A 19,609-nucleotide genomic window follows, 5' to 3' on the forward strand; every position below is an offset into this window, starting at 1 on the left:
TTTACTGTTAAAAAATCTTAGAACAAAGTAAAGCCGGTTCCAAATACTTTTCCTAGTTCTAGACTTTTTTTTTTTTTTTTTTTTAACAAGACAGTCATTTGTCCAAGTACAACAGAACAGTTCATTGTTAATACTTTGGTTCTGTGTGCTTTAAATCTTTTTTCCGCCTCTACCCATAATCTCCCTTTGTAAACTTTGAATGTTTTGTCAGTAGATCATCATCATAGGTAAAGATACTGCACATCAAGACTGTTGGTCTTCCCCATTCTTCCTGGAATATACTGGAAGCTGTCAGGACTGAGGTTAATTTCTCCATTCCTAGAACTATATTGTAATAAATATTGGAATACTGACTTTTGTGTATTTTTTTGTGTTACTTAGTTTTTGGAGAAAGGAAATATTTCTAGACTTTCTTGACTTGTCATAACTTTTTATTGTTGAATATAGTTTAAAAATTATTAAATATTAAGGAGCCTTCTGCTTCCTTGGGACTTTAAGGAATGATAGCCATAGGAAGGGATATATCTTATCTTATCATAAAGCTTTTAAAAAATAATATATTTATTACAATTTTTTAAATTTATTTTTTATTTTTAGAAACAGGGTCTTACTCTATTGCCCAGGCTGGTCTCAAACTTCTGGGCTCAAGTGATTCTCCTGCCTTGACCTCCCAAAGTGTTGGGATTACAGGCATGAGCCAATGAGCTCAGCCAGTTGTTTTTTTTGTGTGTGTGTGTTTTTTTTTTTGATAACTTCTAATTATTTTCTTATCCTATCCCTAGTAGTTGGCATCAGTTAATGAACTAGTTTTGATTCCCCAAAAGCCCTCTCTTGATCTCCTGTATTTTGCTTTACTTTCTATCTCTTTTGTTTATTTCTTAGAGAAATGTCATTTATGTAATCAGTTCTTATTTTGTAACACTGAGCCGTAAGAAAGCAGGGAAAAGCACAAAACTTGGCACATAGTAAATTTTGTTGCTTGAACAAATTAATGAATGAATGAACTTGCAGGATAAGAGTGCACCCTATTTAGTGGTACTGTTTAATTATTTCGTGATCCTTAGCCAAGAACGAAGGCATACCGGAAGGGAACACACAACAAAAAAAGGTGAGGGAAAAGAGTTAATATATCATTTAAGTGACTGTATTACAACAATATTACATTATGTTGTCACTCCTGAACATGAGATGTGATTCTCAATTACATTTCAAGCTAATTTGGTTAGCTGGGGGAATTCATAGGCATCTCAAGAGATAATTAGATATACCCTTTAGGACCTCACATAATTATAATCACTATTAGGGGTATTAAAGTTTTTTTTTTTTAAACGAAAACTTAGGGGGAAAAGTTGTGATTGGTAAGCGTTTTTTTGTCTTAGTGTTCTCAGAATCTTAGGAGATACGTTATTTGAAACAGTTGTTCAGGCCGGGCGCGGTGGCTCACACCTGTAATCCCAGCACTTTGGGAGGCCAAGGCGGGTGGATCATGAGGTCAGGAGATCGAGACCATCCTGACTAACACGGTGAAACCTCGTCTCTACTAAAAATACAAAAAATTAGCCGGGCGCGGTGGCGGGCGCCTGTAGTCCCAGCTACTCAGGAAGCTGAGGCAGGAGAATGGTGTGAACCCAGGAGGCGGAGCTTGCAGTGAGCCGAGATAGTGCCACTGCACTCCAGCCTGGGTGACAGAGCAAGACTCTGTCTCAAAAAAAAAAAAAAAAAAAAAAAAAACAACTGTTGTTCAATCAATTCTACTTTAGTAGAAACCAGCTCTCTATATTGTTTTTTTTTATTTTTATTTTTATTTTTTATTGATCATTCTTGGGTGTTTCTCGCAGAGGGGGATTTGGCAGGGTCACAGGACAATAGTGGAGGGAAAGTCAGCAGATAAACAAGTGAACAAAGTTCTCGAAACCAGCTCTCTGTATTGTTATTGCTAACATTTTGTTATCTTGATTTTTAGATGAAATCTTTAGCATCAGTTGGGCTCATTAGCACCTCTACTAAGAGAAGCAAGCACAGAATGGAAGGGAGAGCAAAGTACAACTTTTTAAAAAGTTATTTCTCCTTAGTTAAAAGTTTGGAAGAGAAGCAAGTTGAAACTGTAGGCTGATTATGTAAAAGTTTGAGTTATGAGCTCTCTTATATGTAATGCAGGTTGATTATAAGTTTCTGGGCTGTTGTGACAACAAGAAAATTATGTTTATTATTAAAAACTTGTTTATACTGCATATATGTGAAGGGCATTATACTGTGACAAAGCTAACAATAAAACATACATTTTAATATTTCAGATTCCTTATTTTATTTGTTTGTTTAGAGACAGGGTCTTAATGTTGCCCATGCTGGAGTGCAGTGATGCGATCATGGCTTACTGAAGCCTCAAACTCCTGGGCTCAAGCGATCCTCCTCTCTCACTCTCCCAAGTAGCTGGGACTACAGGCATGTGACACTGCGTGGCTGATGTTTTGTAGAGGCGGCATCTTATTATGTTGTCTAGGCTTGTCTCGAACTTTCTCCCGCTTCAGCCTCCCAAAGTTCTGGGAGCCACTGTGCTGGGCCAGATTCCTTTTTTTAAATTGTGGGAAAATACACGTAACATAAAATTTACTATATTAACCATTTTAAAGGGTACAGTTCAGTGGCATTAGGTATATTCACAATGTTGTACAATCATCACACTACCTAGTTCCAGAACTACTTTATGATCCCAATCAGAAACTATGCACATCATACAATAACTCCTCATTGTTCTCTTCTTCCAGTTCCTGGTAAGTTCTATTACACATTATGACGCTATCAGTTTGCCTGTTCTAAGTATCATATAAATGGAATCATATAGCATTTGTCTTTTTGTGTCTGGTTTATTTCACATAGCGTACATGTTATAGCATATATCAAAATTTTATTCCTTTTGGCCGGGTTCGGTGGCTCATGCCTGTAATCCCAGCCCTTTAGGAGGCCGAGCTGGGCAGATCACCTGAGGTCAGGAGTTTGAGACCAGCCTGGCCAACATGGTGAAACCCTGTCTTTACTAAAAATACAAAAATTAGCCGGGCGTGGTGGCGTGTGCTTGTAATCCCAGCTACTTGAGAGGCTGAGGCAGGAGAATCACTGGAACCCGCGGGGCAGAGGTTGCAGTGAGCCGAGATCGTGCAGCTGCACTCTAGCCTGCATGACAGAGTGAGACTTGGTCTGAAAACAAAAACAAAAACAAAAAACACCAAGTTTATTTTAAAAAGCTTAGACTTTTTTTTGAGCATTTTTATGTTATAGAAAAATTGAGTGAAAACTACGGAGTTCCTATATATCTACCCGCTGCTTGGTACCACCAGTTTCCTGTTACTAACATCTTGCATTAGTGTGGTACATTTGTTACATTTGATGAGCTGATGTTAATACATTTTTAATTAAATTGCATAGTTTTGCATTAGGGTTCACTCTGTGTGTTGTACATTCTGTGGGTTTTGACACATGTATGAAAGGTATCCACTATTACAGTTATCACAGAATAATTTCACTGCCCTAAATATTCAGTGTTTCATCTACTCATCCCTAAATCCCTGCCAACCACTGATCTTTTTACTGTCTCCTTAGTTCTGTCTTTTCCAAAATGTCATATAATTGGAGTCGTATAATATGTAATCTTTTCAGATTGATTTCTTTCCATTGGCAATATACACTTAAGGTTCTCCATGGCTTTTCATGGCTTCATAGCTCATTTCTTTTTATTGCTGAATAGTACACTGTTGTATGGATGTGTACCACAGTTTGTTTATTCATTGACCTATTAAAGACTATCTTGGTTACTTCCCAGTTTTGGCAGTTATGAATAAAGCTACTATAAACACTTGTATGCAAGTTTTTGTGTGCACATAGGTTTTTAACTCATTTGGGTAAATTGTATGCCTTTCTAACTTTTGTATTTATGCATACACTTTTATATAGTTGTAAAACTTAGTTTTATCTAGTTGTAATAATTTTGTTTTATGTTTTAAGATAACATAAACAATCTTCATGCTGTTTTTGAATGCTCCCTAATATTAAAATGAGAAAATGAATTTATTATGTACTTTATTTTTCTGTTACTCATTAATTGCTTCCATTTTCCCCTGCCTTAATAAATACTTTTGTGTGTGTAGTTTTTCCCTTTTGTATTGCTTTAGGATAAAATTCAAGGAGAAACAGTAAAGAGTACAATTATTGGGATCAAGGCCATTTTAGATAATTCTTGATATGCAGTAAAGTTTCACAATGGGAAACCTTGTTAGATTTACAGTGGAGGTTTGCTGCAGTTTATTTTGTGGCTTTCTAGACAAGAGTAGCACCAGTTATCTGTGTAATTTTACTTAGAAAAAAACAAAGAACTTTTCACTGGTTCTTTGAAGTGGTAGTAAGCTTCCCTACTGTTGGTTTTGTTCAAAAATCACTGTTTGCTATCTGAATCTTCTTGATTACTTCAGAACTTTATGTAATAGTTTATTGAGGTTCTTAGGTACAGGTAGCTAACACAGGCTTGACTTTATCTTACTATGGTACAATCTAAATATATATTTAATGTTGTTAATTAAGATTATCATTCACAGATGCTCCCTTATATATAGGTGGAGAAACTGAGGCTTCCCTTGAGACAGCATGCTCCTGGATAAAACCGTGAGAGCGGTTAAACTCTTGAGACCTGCATTCTTTATTTTTCTTAATTATCAGTACAATTATTGGATCAGAGTTTCTGCTTTCTTTTTTGTGAGTCATTAAATTCCATTTTTAAAAGGTATCTTTCGAATACATACATTTACAGGTTTGGAAAATATATTTCTAGTTAAACCATGTGTTCTTATTTATTTATTTATTTATTTATTATTATATTCTAAGTTTTAGGGTACATGTGCACAACATGCAGGTTTGTTACATATGTATACATGTGCCATGTTGGTGTGCTGCACCCTTTAACTCATCATTTAACGTTAGGTATATCTCTTAATGCTATCCCTCCCCCCTCCCCCAACCTCACAACAGGCCCTGGTGTGTGATGTTCCCCTTCCTGTGTCCATGTGTTCTCATTGTTCAATTCCCACCTATGAGTGAGAACATGCAGTGTTTGGTTTTTTGTCCTTGGCGATAGTTTGCTGAGAATGATGATTTCCAGCTTCATCCATGTCCCTACAAAGGACATGAACACATCCTTTTTTATGGCTGCATAGTATTCCATGGTGTATATGTGCCACATTTTCTTAATCCAGTCTATCATTGTTGGACATTTGGGTTGGTTCCAAGTCTTTGCTATTATGAATAGAGTGCCGCAATAAACATACGTGTGCATGTGTCTTTATAGCAGCATGTTTTCTAATCCTTTGGGTATATACCCAGTAATGGGATGGCTGGGTCAAATGGTATTTCTAGTTCTAGATCCTTGAGGAATCGCCACACTGACTTCCACAATGGTTGAACTCGTTTACAGTCCCACCAACAGTGTAAAAGTGTTCCTATTTCTCCACATCCTCTCCAGCATCTGTTGTTTCCTGACTTTTTAATGATCACCATTGTAACTGGTGTGAGATGGTATCTCATTGTGGCTTTGATTTGCATTTCTCTAATGACCAGTGATGATGAGCTTTTTTTCATGTTTGTTGGCCACATAAATGTCTTCTTTTGAGAAGTGTCTGTTCATATACTTTGCCCACTTTTTGATGGGGTCTGTTTTTTTCTTGTAAATTTGTTTGAGTTCATTGTAGATTCTGGATATTAGCCCTTTGTCAGATGAGTAGATTGCAAAAATTTTCTCTCATTCTGTAGGTTGCCTGTTCACTCTGATGGTAGTTTCTTTTGCTGTGCAGAAGCTCTTTAGTTTAATTAGATCCCATTTGTCAATTTTGGCCATTGCTTTTGGTGTTTTAGACATGAAGTACTTGCCCATGCCTATGTCCTGAATGGTATTACCTAGGTTTTCTTCCAGGGTTTTTATGTTTTTAGGTGTAACATTTACGCCTTTAATCCATCTTGAATTAATTTTTGTATAAGGTGTAAGGAAGGGATCCAGTTTCAGCTTTCTACATATGGCTAGCCAGTTTTCCCAGCACCATTTATTACATAGGGAATCCTTTCCCCATTTCTTGTTTTTGTCAGGTTTGTCAAAGATCAGATAGTTGTAGATATGCGGCATTATTTCTGAGGGCTCTGTTCTGTTCTATATCTCTGTTTTGGTACCAGTACCATGCTGTTTTGGTTACTGTAGCCTTGTAGTATAGTTTGAAGTCAGGTAGCGTGATGCCTCCAGCTTTGTTCTTTTGGCTTAGGATTGACTTGGCAATGTGGGCTCTTTTTTGCTTCCATATGAACTTTAAAGTAGTTTTTTTGAATTCTGTGAAGAAAGTCATTGGTAGCTTGATGGGGATGGCATTGAATCTATAAATTACCTTGGGCAGTACGGCCATTTTCACGATACTGATTCTTCCTACCCATGAGTGTGGAATGTTCTTCCATTTGTTTGTGTCCTCTTTTATTTCATTGAGCAGTGGTTTGTAGTTCTCCTTGAAGAGGTCCTTCACATCCCTTGTAAGTTGGATTCCTAGGTATTTTATTCTCTTTGAAGCAGTTGTGAATGGGAGTTCACTCATGATTTGGCTCTCTGTCTGTTATTGGTTTATAAGAATGCTTGTGATTTTTGCACATTGATTTTGTATCCTGAGACTTTGCTGAAGTTGCCTATCAGCTTAAGGAGATTTTGGGCTGAGACGATGGGGTTTTCTAGATATACAATCATGTCATCTGCAAACAGGGACAGTTTGACTTCTTCTTTTCCTAATTGAATACCCTTTATTTCCTTCTCCTGCCTAATTGCCCTGGCCAGAACTTCCAACACTATTTTGAATAGGAGTGGTGAGAGAGGGCATCCCTGTCTTGTGCCAGTTTTCAAAGGGAATGCTTCCAGTTTTTGCCCATTCAGTATGATATTGGCTGTGGGTTTGTCATAAATAGCTCTTATTATTTTGACATACGTCCCATCAATACCTAATTTATTGAGAGTTTTAGCATGAAGCATTGTTGAATTTTGTCAAAGGCCTTTTCTGCATCTATTGAGATAATCATATGGTTTTTGTTGTTGGTTCTGTTTATATGCTGGATTACGTTTATTGATTTGCGTATGTTGAACCAGCCTTGCATCCCAGGGATGAAGCCCACTTGATCATGGTGGATAAGCTTTTTGATGTGCTGCTGGATTCGGTTTGCCAGTATTTTATTGAGGATCTTTGCATCGATGTTCATCAGGGATATTGGCCTAAAATTCTCTTTTTTGTTTTGTCTCTGCCAGGCTTTGGTATCAGGATGATGCTGGCCTCATAAAATGAGTTAGGGAGGATTCCCTCTTTTTCTATTGATTGGAATAGTTTCAGAAGGAATGGTACCAGCTCCTCCTTGTACCTCTGGTAGAATTCGGCTGTGAATCCATCTGGTCGTGGACTTTTTTTGGTTGGTAAGCTATTAATTATTGCCTCAATTTCAGAGCCTGTTATTGGTTTATTCAGAGATTCAACTTCTTCCTGGTTTAGTCTTGGGAGGGTGTATGTGTCGAGGAATTTATCCATTTCTCCTAGATTTTCTAATTTATTTGCATAGAGGTGTTTATAGTATTCTCTGATGGTAGTTTGTATTTCTGTGGGATTGGTGGTGATATCCCCTATATCATTTTTTATTGTGTCTATTTGATTCTTCTCTCTTTTCTTCTTTATTAGTCTTGCTAGTGGTCTATCAATTTTGTTGATCTTTTCAAAAAACCAGCTCCTGGATTCATTGATTTTTTGAAGGGTTTTTTGTGTCTCTATTTCCTTCAGTTTTGCTCTGATCTTAGTTATTTCTTGCCTTCTGGTAGCTTTTGAATGTGTTTGCTCTTGCTTCTCTAGTTCTTTTAATTGTGATGTTAGGGTGTCAATTTTAGATCTTTCCTGCTTTCTCTTGTGGGCATTTAGTGCTATAAATTTCCCTCTACACACTGCTTTGAATGTGTCCCAGAGATTCTGGTATGTTATGTCTTTGTTCTTGTTGGTTTCAAAGAACATCTTTATTTCTGCCTTCATTTCATTATGTACCCAGTAGTCATTCAGGAGCAGGTTGTTCAGTTTCCATATAGTTTGTTTTTGATTCAGAAAATTTGGTCAGAATTAGTGTCTACACAATGGGCCTGTTTTCATGTCCACCAGGCATTATGGCTGAGTGAAAAGCCAGAAGGGCCCGATTTTGAACTTTTCTTCCACTTACCAGCCATGAGACTGAGCAACCTGCACAAACTGTGAGCCTTGAATTCTTCAGTTGCAGAAATGAGGTGTTGAATCCTTCAGGTTGTTATGAAGAATAAATGAGATAATGGGCACCTGACAGCATATATTTATGTTAGGAATATATAATTATTGCTGTTTGAAATTGTAGCCTGTATATGTTATATTTGCAGAGTGCCCAAATACTTGTTCCTCAGATATAGAGTTTATGTACATCTCAATGTACCTTTTATAGTTGAAGTTGTTTTGAGAGAAGACTGAAGTTATTTATGGGGTTTTTTGTTGTTGTTTTTTTTCTTACAGTATTGTCATGTGGAAAATACATGTTAATTATCAGGGTTTAGGTTTTCTGCTGAGTGTGTTTCAAATTAAGTCATTTCCCTCTAGAATTGGTAGTTTGTTGTCTTCATGTTATTTATAATCATTTCCAAGTTTACCAGATAGAAAAACCCTTAATGAAATTTTGGAAAAGAAGTACACCAGTGAGTTGTTTGCTAATCTTCCTGTAGTTGTCACACAGACTGACTGTTTATATATTTTTTGGAGACAGAGTCTCACTCTGTCACCCAGGCTGGAGTGCCGTGGTGTGATCTTGGCTCACTGTGACCTCTACCTCCTGGGTTCGAGCAATTCTTGTGCCCCAGCCTCATGCTTGGGTAATTTTTTGTATTTTTAGTAGAGATGGGGTTTCACCATGTTGGCCAGGCTGGTCTTGAACTCCTGACCTCAAGTGATCCGCCCATCTTGGCTTCCCAAAGTGCTGGGATTACAGGCGGAGCCACCGCGCCTGGCCCAGACTGACCCTTTACAGCATCACTCCTGTTCCTTGCTTCCAATTTAAGATTTTGTCCATTACTTATTAGAGTTGCCACGTATGAAGGTCCCTTTTTTTGATAATTGGTTCTTTTCTCTTCTACATACTAAGGCGGGGTGGGAATAAATGTCACAGCATTACCACTACTTGATTTGATTTTAATACGTTACTCTCTTGTACTCCTACCTTATTAGTTTTAGTAGTTTATGGCTGGGTGTGGTAGCTCTTGCCTGTAGTCCCAGTACTTTGGGAGGCTGAGATGGATGGATTGCTTGAGCCCAGGAGTTTGAGACCGGCCTGGGCAACATGAAGAAACCCTGTCTCTACAAAAAAAAAAAAAAAAAAAAAAAGTTAACCAGGCATGGTGGTATGTGCCTGTGGTCCCAGCTACCCGGGAAACTGAGGTGGGAGGATCACTTGAATCTGGGAAATTGAGGCTGCAGTATGAGCTGTGATTGCACTACTGTGCCCAGCTTGGGTGACAGAGTGAGACCTTGTCTCAGAAAAAAAGTTTTAGTAGTTTCTGTGTTTTGTTTGTAAATTTAACTCTGTATTGAGCCAGAAAAGCACAAGCCCTTGTAATTTCTCATTTTAGAGAAAACCATTCATTTTTTTCCTTCCCCAAGGAGTTTCTCCTTCTTCCTATTTTTTTCTTTAAAGAGAGTTTGGCAGAATTCCAGAGCCTAAAATAATAAAATAAAGGTAATTAAATGAATTCTCCAGCCAGCAGAGACCATCTTATCTTGAATTGCTAGTGGTTTATGCTGGTCCTCCTTTGACCTTCTTTCACTTTTTGGAGGTGGATGAACTTTTCCACTCAAAACTATCTTGTCAGCCTCACACATATTTATTAAAGGAGTGAGTATGCTTAAGAGACAGATTTTTTTATGTTGGTTGAAGAAACCATTTTGGATATTTTTCTCTGTTGTGACTGGGACTGAATTTTTAGATTGATTTATATTTCCTTTGAAGAACAAAGGAATATTTTTCTCGAAAATGAGAATTAACAGGAGCATTAATAACAACAAAAAGTCTGTCAAACGTATTTGGGGAGATTATTTGTTTTCAAAGAATAACATTTCTTGTGTGAGTCATTATATTCAGCAAAATTTCTTTTGTGATAATTTTATGCTGCCATAAAATTTTTTGGGAAAATAACTTTAAAAAAACTTCAAAAAATTTTATTTTGGAGGGGGCAGTAGTGCAGTTGGAAGAGGAATTTTAAGTCAAAGAACAGTAAAACATGAATTCTTTCAGAAGACAGTTGAAAATTTACTGTGCATCAGGAACATTACTTAGCTCTGAACATAAAAAATGATTAAGGTACTGTTGTCTGCCTTTATGTCTTTGCGTGTAGTCTAATGGGAGACACAAGTAAATAACAAACAATGGGTCAAGGTCATTATAGTAGTAGTTACACAGGTAGGTTCATATGCTTCTAGTCTAGCCAGTGGGATGCTGTGTAAATTGTAGCTATGTGGAGAAGCCTTGAGATTTCCCTCTCTGAAAGTAAAATTATTGCCTTAGGGCAGGGTTAGCAAACTATAGCTAGCCCCTGGGTATCTACCTGTTTTTGTATGGCTCATGAGCAAAGATTGGTGTTTGCATTTAAAAATAGTTTAAACAAAATAATGTTTTGTGATAGATGAATGAAAATTATATGAAATGGAAATCTCAGTGTTAATAAAGTTTTATTGGAACACAGCCACATTAATTCATTTACATATTGTCTGACCACTTTTGTGCTGCACTAGCTGAGTTGAGTTTTTTGTAGGAGAGACCTTTTGTGGTCCAGGAAACCTAAAATATTTATAATCTGGCCTTTTATTATAGAAAAAGTTTGTTGAGCCTTCTTTAGGGTGTTATGAGCACTGACTTTTTATGACCTCAATCACACATGCAGTTTCTTTAAATTCCTTATTATATGTTTAAAAGTTAAATTAGCTGGGCGCAGTGGCTCACGCCAGTAATCCCAGCACTTTGGGAGGCTGAGGTGGGTAGATCACCTGTGGTCAGGAGTTCGAGACCAGCCTGGCCAACATGGTGAAACCCCGTCTCTACTAAAAATACAAAAAATTAACCGGGCGTGGTGGCACATGCCTGTAATCCTAGCTACTCAGAAGGCTGAGGCAGGAGAATTGCTTGAACCTGGGAGGCAGAGGTTGCAGTGAACTGAGATTGCATCGTTGTACTCCAGCCTGGGCGACAAGAGCGAGGCTCCATCTCCAAAAAAAAAAAAGAAGTTAAATTTTAAGTGGCTGTATAAAGGATTATGATGATGCCTACCTTGAATGGTAAACTTTTAGATGTAACTTTTCAGTTATTTCTGCTGAAAAATGCTAAAGTGATGTGCTATTCTGTTGAAAGCCAAGTGTATTGATTTGCTAGGCCTGCCATAAAGTACTGCAGACTGGGTGGCTTAAATGACAGAAATGTATTTTCTCACAGTTCTGGAGGCTAGAGTTTCAAGATCAACATGTCAGCAGGTTTGGTTTCTCCTATCACCCCTCTCCTTGGCTTGCAATTGTTGCCTTCTCTCTGTCCTCACAGGGCCTTTCCTCTGGGCATGTATTCCTCCCTGGTGTCTCTTCTTACAAGGACATCAGTCATAGTGGATTAGGCCCTCCCACCTTGTAACTTCATTTAACCTTGATTACCTCTCTAAAGCCTCTATTTCCAAATACAGTCTCATTGTAAAGTACTGGGGGTTAGGACTTAACATATGAATTTTGAGAGGCTACAATCAGTGCACACCGCCAGGGAATTTCTGATAGAAACTTCATTTGTTTACACATTAAGCAGATCTTGAGGGTGTGTACTGTGTGACAGATCCTGTTCTAGATATGTATGGGTGTGTACTGTGTGACAGATCCTGTTTTACGTATGTATGGGTGTGTACTATGTGACAGATCCTGTTTTAGATACATATGGTGAACAAGACAAACAAGATTTGACACTTAAGAGGCTGGTGGTTTAGTTGAGAAAGACAGATAATTAATAGGAAAATAAATATTTGAGAGAGTGATAAGGACTGTGAAGGAAATTAAACCGTGTCAAGTGTTAGAGTGATTAGTGTGAAGGGTCGTCAGGTAAGGGCTTCCTGAAAAGGTGACCTTTTACCTGGGATCTTAAATGGTAAGGGATAGCTAGCTAGTTAAGTTCCCAGGCATGTTTCTGGGGCCTGATGTTGATCAAGATTGGTATGGAAAAGGATCAAAAGAATAGTGAGTCAATTAGGGAGCTTTATAAGTTGAGGTTGGAGAGGTTGGTGGGGCAAAATCATTAAGGACCTTGTGGGAATTATGGTAAAGATTTGGCTTCCTTTTGCTCAAGGAATAAAATCTGGAGGGATTTTAGCAGGGGAGTGACATGATTTTTCTGTTTGAAAGAGCACTTTGGCTGCTAAATAAAGAGAGGAAACTGCACGTATGAGAGTAGAAGATAGGGAGGCCTGTTAGGGGATTATCAAAGTATTGTAGGTCAGAGATATTGGTGGTTTAGCTAAGATCGTGGCAGGGAAGAGAAAAAGAAAGGGAAATAATTTGAGATATATTTTGGGAGATAAAATCCATGTATTATTTACTAATGGATTAAGTATGGGGGCTTAGGAAGGGGGAGGAATATCTTTGGCAATAGTGTTGTGTAATACTGTCCACTGTAGCAAGTGAACCTATAGTGTTAGCAAATCAGATAGATGATTGCTGCAGCAGCAAGTTACAGAATATAATTTGGAAAGGAGAAAAGCCTTCAATCATTAAATAGGAAAACAGAAGGCAGGTAAATAATGCTATGGTTTAATTATGTTCAACTTACAGGCTTATAACTACTAGACAACCAATGGGGAATTCATAGTTTGCCATAGAGAATGCCTTTGGGACACATAACCTGTTTGGAATGAAAAAGCCCTGGAGAGTATTGTAAAATAACAAATGTCAGGTTTGATGGAATGACTGTGCATGCAATTAAGTGATTTTCTTTAGTGCTAGAGTTCCTTTTTCCTAGGTAAATCATTTTAAAAAATGGACCAGACTTTGTGAAAGTAGATATGTTACATAAAATAATGTTAGCTAAAGATGAATGGAATAGGTTAAGAGTGTCTTCTTGAAAATTTGAACTATATCTCTTTCAGAAAGAATTTTATTACCTCTAGGCTGGACTTGACTGAAAAGTTAAAAAAAAAAAAAGACAAAATCTTATGATTGTTGAACTCCCAATGAGGAGTAAGAGAATTGTGAGAGCCAGGGTCTGTTTTTTGTCACTTTTCTCTCTCTCTTTTTTTAAGATAGCATCTTGCTATCTGCAGGCTGAAGTGCAGTGGTGCGATCACAGCTGCTTGCAGCTTTGAACTCTTAAGCTCAAGCGATCCTCCCACCTCAGTGTCCTGAGTAGTTGGGACTGCAGGTGCACACCACCACGCCTGGCTTATTTTTGCATTTTTTGTAGAGACGGGGTCTTGCCGTGTTGCCCAGGCTGGTCTTGAACTCCTGGGCTCAAGCCATCTGCCCACCTGGGCCTCCCAAAGTGCTGGGATTACAGGCGTGAGCCACTGTGCCCAGCTGCCACTTTTTTCTATGTTTAGAAATCTACCTCTGAGCCTTATTCCCCATCCAGAAGGCAGGTAACCACTAGATGGCTAATTTTGAAAGAGCGAGAGCATTCATAGATGCACAGTAATTCTAAGTTCTGAGTAGAATACAGTCATCCCTTGGTATCCGTGGGGGATTGGTTCCAGGACCTCCCATGGATACCAAAATCTGTGGATGCTCAAGTTCCTGATAGAGAATGGCATAGTGTTTGCATATAACCTATGCACATCTTCCTGTATATTGTAAATCATGTCTAGATTACTTGTAGTACCAAATACAATGTAAATGCCCTGTAAATAGTTACTATACTGTATTGTTTAGGGAAAAAAGTCTACATGTTCAGAATAGATGTAATTTTAAAAATCTGGATAATTTCCGTCTGTGGTTGGTTGAATCCACAGATGCAGAACCCATTGATATAGAGGGCTGACTGAATACAAAAGCAAGGCAAGTGTGATAGCAGCCTTCTTTTACTTCAGGATTCAGGATTTACTTCTTTACTTCAGGATCAAATATTTTTACTTTTCGATTTTATTTTTTTGTTTGTGAAGAGTTGGGAGTTGCTGGGTTTAGTTATGCTACTCTCCTATTAAGGGAGAATATAGCAGTCCTAGAGGGATTTGCAAACTATAGCTCTTGGGGAAACATTCAAAATTTTCCTTGTGTAAGAAATTTTATGAGTCTTGAGGGCCGGATGTGGTTGCTCATGCCTGTAGTCCCAGCATTTTGAGAGGCCAAGGCTGGAGGATCTCTTGAGGTCAGGGGTTTGAGACTGGCCTGGCCAGCATGGTGAAACCCCATCTCTACCAAAAAAAAAAAAAAAAAAAACAAAAAAAAACAGTGAGCCAAGATTGTGCCACTGCACTCCAGCCTGGGTAACAGAGCGAGATGCTGTCTAAAAAGAAAAAAAAAAGAAAAAAAAAAAAGAAATTCTATGAGTCTTAAATTACATCAAGTAGCTTTGGAGGCAATAGTTTAAATTCTCTAAAATACTGGGCACATTAGCTCATGCCTGTAAGCACTTTGGGAGGCTGAGATGGGAGGATCACTTGAGGCCAGTAGTTCAAAACCAGCCTGGGCAACAGAGTGAGGCTCCAGTGCTACAAAAAATTAAAAATTAGCTGGGTGTGGTGGGCACACACCTGTAGTCTTAGCTTCTCTGGATGGAGGCTGAGGCGGGAGGATTGCTTGGGCACAGAAATTCAAGGTTACAGTGGGCTGTGATTGTGCCACTGCACTCCAGAGTGAGACCCTATCTCTAGAAATATTAAATTAAAAAAGCCCATACAACTCAAATTTCCAGGTACTGTTATTAATATGAGTTATCTTGAACTGTTGAAAAATTCATCACTTGTTGGTTTCTATCTGCATATTAAAGATCTGGCTTAAGAGTCTTGCATTTGATGAATAGGCTTTTCTATGTTATATACAAGAAAAAGGAGATAAAATAGTTTAACTTTTTTATTACATTAAAAAACAGGACTCTGGGAATTGTCACTTTATGATCAGCCTTTTATTTTTTCCAGACTATGTCATTGTGTATGCCTGTCCCACCCAACGGATGAGACCACTGATCATGTTTAGCTCAAATTTATGTTGGATAGAGGTTATAGGATGGTCCTTATCTGAATGCAGAAAGGAATGTTTATTTTGCTGTTATGTTTTATGTGGGATAAAATGCTTGAAAAGTCTTTTTTTTTTCTTTATTTTTTTTTTTTTTGAGATGGAGTCTTGCTCTGTCGCCCAGGCTGGAGTGCAGTGGTACGATCTTGGCTCACTGCAAGCTCTGCCTCCCAGGTTCATGCCATTCTCCTGTCAGCCTCCCGAGTAGCTGGGACTACAGGCAGCCGCCACCACACCTGACTAATTTTTTGTATTTTTAGTAGAGACAGGGTTTCACCACGTTAGCCAGAATGGTCTTGATCTCCTAACCTCGTGATCTGCCTGTCTCAGCCTCCCAAAGTGCTGGGATTGCAGGTGTGAGCCACCACGTCCAGCTTTTTTTGTTGTTGTTTTCCGAGATAGAGTCTTTGGCTCTGTCACCCTGGCTGGTTAGTAGTTGGAACTGTAGGCGTGTACTGCCACGACCGGCTAATTTTTGTATTTTTTTGTAGAGATGGGGTTTCACCATGTTGACCAGGCTGAGCTTGAACTCCTGACCTCAAGTGATCCACCTGCCTTGGCCTCCCAAAGTGCTGGGATTACAGGTGTGAGCCACCAAATCTGACCTACTTGAAAATTCTTAAATGGTGCCTTATACTTTCTGGTAATAAAAGCACTATTTTAATGTTCGGAACTATTTTCATTATTTGCTAACCTTACAATTAAAAAATCCTTTTATGTTTATCTTTGGATAGATATGAGGGGACCTCAAAAAGTTTGTGGAAAAATGGAATTAAAAGATAAAAATACAAAATATAAACTTTATTCTCAATATAAGCTCTATCGAGTTCAAGAAAATTTTGTAAGCAATAATGCTAGCCATTTAGTCCACTCCTAAAGAAGTCCTGTAACCATATCAGTATGTGTAGTCTTTTTTTTTGCATTATTAATTAAAGAAAAATGGGTGCCCTTTAAATTTTTTTTTAAGGTTCGGAAACAAAAAGAAGTCAGAAGGAGCCAATCAGCACTGTTTGGTGGATGCCCAGTGATTTCCCATTGAAACCCTAGCAAAACTGCCCATTTGAGAGGAGTGAGCAGGAACCTTGTGGTGGTGAAAGTCAACAAGATTCCTTGAGCATTCCAAAAAGCTTTTGTCATGACCTTCGCTCTTGATGGGTTTGCTTTTGCTCTAACTGGATCACTTTCATCTCTTGATACCCATTGCTTTGTTTTTTTCTTTGTCTTCAGGATCACACTGGTAAAGTCATGTTTCATCTCCTGTTAAAATTTTTCAAAGAAATTCCACATGCTCTTGTTGCCACTTGTTTAAAATTTGCATTGAAGGCACTGCTTTTGTCTGTGGCCGATCTGAGCACAATGGTTTTAGTACCCATCAAGCAGAAAGTTTGTTCAACTTAAATTTTTTTGTTAGATTTGTATACGCTGAATGAATTTATATGTCTATGGTATTGGCTGTTGTTTGTGCTGTTAATCATTGGATCTCTACATTTAGGTTACAAACGGGATGAATTTTTTCCGAAAAAGTTTATGTTGATAGTCTGCTACTGCAGGCTTCATCTTCAATATCATCTTGTCCCTTCTTACAATGAATTGTCCTATTTATAAACTGCTGATTTCTTAGGGGCATTGTTTCTATAAAGTTTTCATAAAGCACCAGTGATTTTACCATTCTTCCACTCAAACTTCACCATAAATTTGATGTTTTGTTCTTGCTTCAATTTTAGCAGAATTCATGTTGCTCTGTTAGGGTGCTTTTCAAACCAATGTCTTATCCTTCTTAGTGCCTCAAACTACATCTTGTTCAGATGTGTTATAACAAGTTAGTACCAGCTTATTTTGGTGCAAAATTTTATCGAAATTCATGCATAGTGTTTTCATAAAACATATGTTACACGAACTTTTTGAAGATCCCTTGTACCTGCAGTCCAAAATTCAGAAGTTACTAAAGAATGTAAAATAAAAATAAGTCTTCTTCCTATGCTTGTTTTCACTTACCCAGTTTCCTTCCTCATCTTCCTGATGGATTAAAAAAAAATGACATGATCTAAAAAATATGATCTATTTTAGGTCTAAGGACATGTATAGGTTGAAAGTGAAAGGACTGAAAGAGTTATCACATGCAAATAGTAACTAAAAGAGAGCTGGGACAGTTTGCTAATATCAGACAAGATAGATTTTTAGTTAAAAACTCTTATAAACACTTATTATTAAGAGGCTGGGTGTGGTGGCTCATGCCTGTAATCCCAGCACTTTGAGAGGCTGAGGTGTGTGGATCACTTGAGGTAAAACTTCATCTTTACTAAAAATACAAAGATTAGCCGGGCATGGTGGTGTGTGCCTGTAATCCCAGCTACTCAGGAGGCTGCGGCAGAAGAATTGCTTGAACCAGGGAGATGGAGGTTGCAGTGAGCCGAGATCAGGCCATTGCACTCCACCCTGGGCGACAGAACAAGACTGCCTCAAAAACAAAAAACAAAAAAAACTCTCTTATAAGAGATAAGGAAGAGCATTAAATAGAAGAGTCGATACACCAAGAAGATATAACGATTATAAACATGTATATACTGAACATCAGAGCTCCAAATAACCTGAAGCAAATATTGACCTCATTGAGCAACAGACAGATCTAAAATAATAACTGTAGACTTTAATATGCCACTTTCAATAATGGATAGAACAACTAGACAGATCTAGTCTAGTTAGAAGTAGAGTAGAATTGTAGGCGTGGTGGCTCACGCCTATAATCCTAACATTTTACGAGACTGAAATGGGAGGATTGCTGGAGCTCAGGAGTTTGAGACCAGCCTGGATAAATAGTGAGACCTTGTCTCTACTAAAAATTAAAAAATTAGCTGGGCATGTTGTTGCACTTCTGTTGTCCCAGCTACTTGGAAGGCTGAGGTGGGAAGAGGAAGACTGCTTGAACCCAGGAGTTTGAGGTTGCAATGAACTGTGATCATGTCCTTGCACTCTAGTCTGGGCAATAGAGTAAGACCTTGTCTCCCCCACTAACTCCATTGCCCCCCCCACCCCAAAAAAATAAAAAAACACAACAAAACAAAGAAATAAAAGACTTTAATACCGCTGTAAACCAGTTGGGCCTAGTAGACATGTATACTCCACTCAGTAGCTATTTTTCTGAAGTGCACATAGAACATTCTTCAGGATAGACTATATACTATGCCATAAAATTAGTCTTAATAAATTTAAAAAGATTGAAATTATACAAAGTGCCTTTTCTAATCACAATGGAATGAAAGTGGAAATATGAGAATGAGAACTGGAAAATTCACAAATATGTGGAAATTAACACACTTAACCATTGGGTCAAAAATCGCAAGGTAAATTAAAAAATATCGAGACAAAAACACAGCATACCAGAACTTAGGGGTTGCAATATATATATCACTTCATACAATTGGCTTTTCAAAATCAGTTAAGACAAAAGGTAACCATTTATATAATTACAGGTACTCTTTCTTTTTTGTTGGGCGGTGGCGGGTGGTACGTGGATTTGAATTGCTATTTGAGGTCACTTGCTTTCAGGCTTTTGCATTTCTTTTAAGGGGGATCTTCCAGGAACAAAATCTGTTTTATTGCTTTTTAAAATCTGAGCAGGTTTGTTTCGCCTTCAGTTTTGAAATGTAGTTTTGCTAGATATAAGATTGGTTGACAGGGTTTTTTTTTCTTTTATTTGAACACTTTGATTATGTTATCTCATTGTTTTCTGTCTGCCATTGTTTCTGCTTAGAAGTCAGCTGCTAATCTTACTGGGTTCCATTTTAAAATAATGAGTCATTTGGTTCTTGCTGCTTTTAAGATTTTCTCCTTGACTTTGACTTTCAACATTTTTACTGTGAGGCATCTGTCTGGATGTCCTTGCCTTTCTCTGAGTTAAAATACATTGAATTTCCTGGATGTGTGGTTTATTGTTTTCAGTACATTTGTGGAGTTTTCAGCCATTATTTCTTTGAATTTTTTTTTCCCCTCTACTACTTTTTCTCCTCTCCTTTTAGAGTACCAAACTGTGCCTATTGGTGTCCCACATAGCTCTAAGATTTTCCAGTTTACTGTTGAGCCCCCCCCCACCCTTTATTTTTAAATTTCCATTATTGTAATTTTCAGCTTCTTAATTTTTATTTGGTTCTTTTTTGTAGTTTACATCTCTTCATTGATCTCTATCTGAGGTGATATTGTCATTATGCTTTCCTTTACTTTTATTATTTATTTATTCTTTTTTTAGAGACGGAGTCTGTCTCTGTCGCCCAGGCTGGAGTGTAGTGGCGCGATCTCGGCTCACTGCAAGCTCCGCCTCC

General features: G+C 37.9%; 1 protein-coding gene across 5 annotated transcripts in view; it reads left to right on the forward strand.

Moving 5' to 3' along the window:
• Window positions 1-19,609, forward strand: part of ADIPOR2 (adiponectin receptor 2) — a 100,005-nt gene that overhangs the window by 37,971 nt on the left and 42,425 nt on the right. Inside the window, exon 1 of one of the 5 annotated variants that reach the window (XM_055357535.2) lies at window positions 7,309-7,471. The exons of 3 other annotated variants lie outside the window; for them this stretch is intronic. The gene's annotated coding sequence lies outside the window, so the exon portion shown is untranslated. Of the gene's footprint in view, window positions 1-7,308; window positions 7,472-19,609 lie in introns of those variants that run through there. One more of the 5 variants, XM_055357537.2, reaches the window with a different exon arrangement.

Source organism: Gorilla gorilla, chromosome 10, assembly GCF_029281585.2.
Source record: "Gorilla gorilla gorilla isolate KB3781 chromosome 10, NHGRI_mGorGor1-v2.1_pri, whole genome shotgun sequence".
Lineage (NCBI taxonomy): Eukaryota > Metazoa > Chordata > Mammalia > Primates > Hominidae > Gorilla > Gorilla gorilla.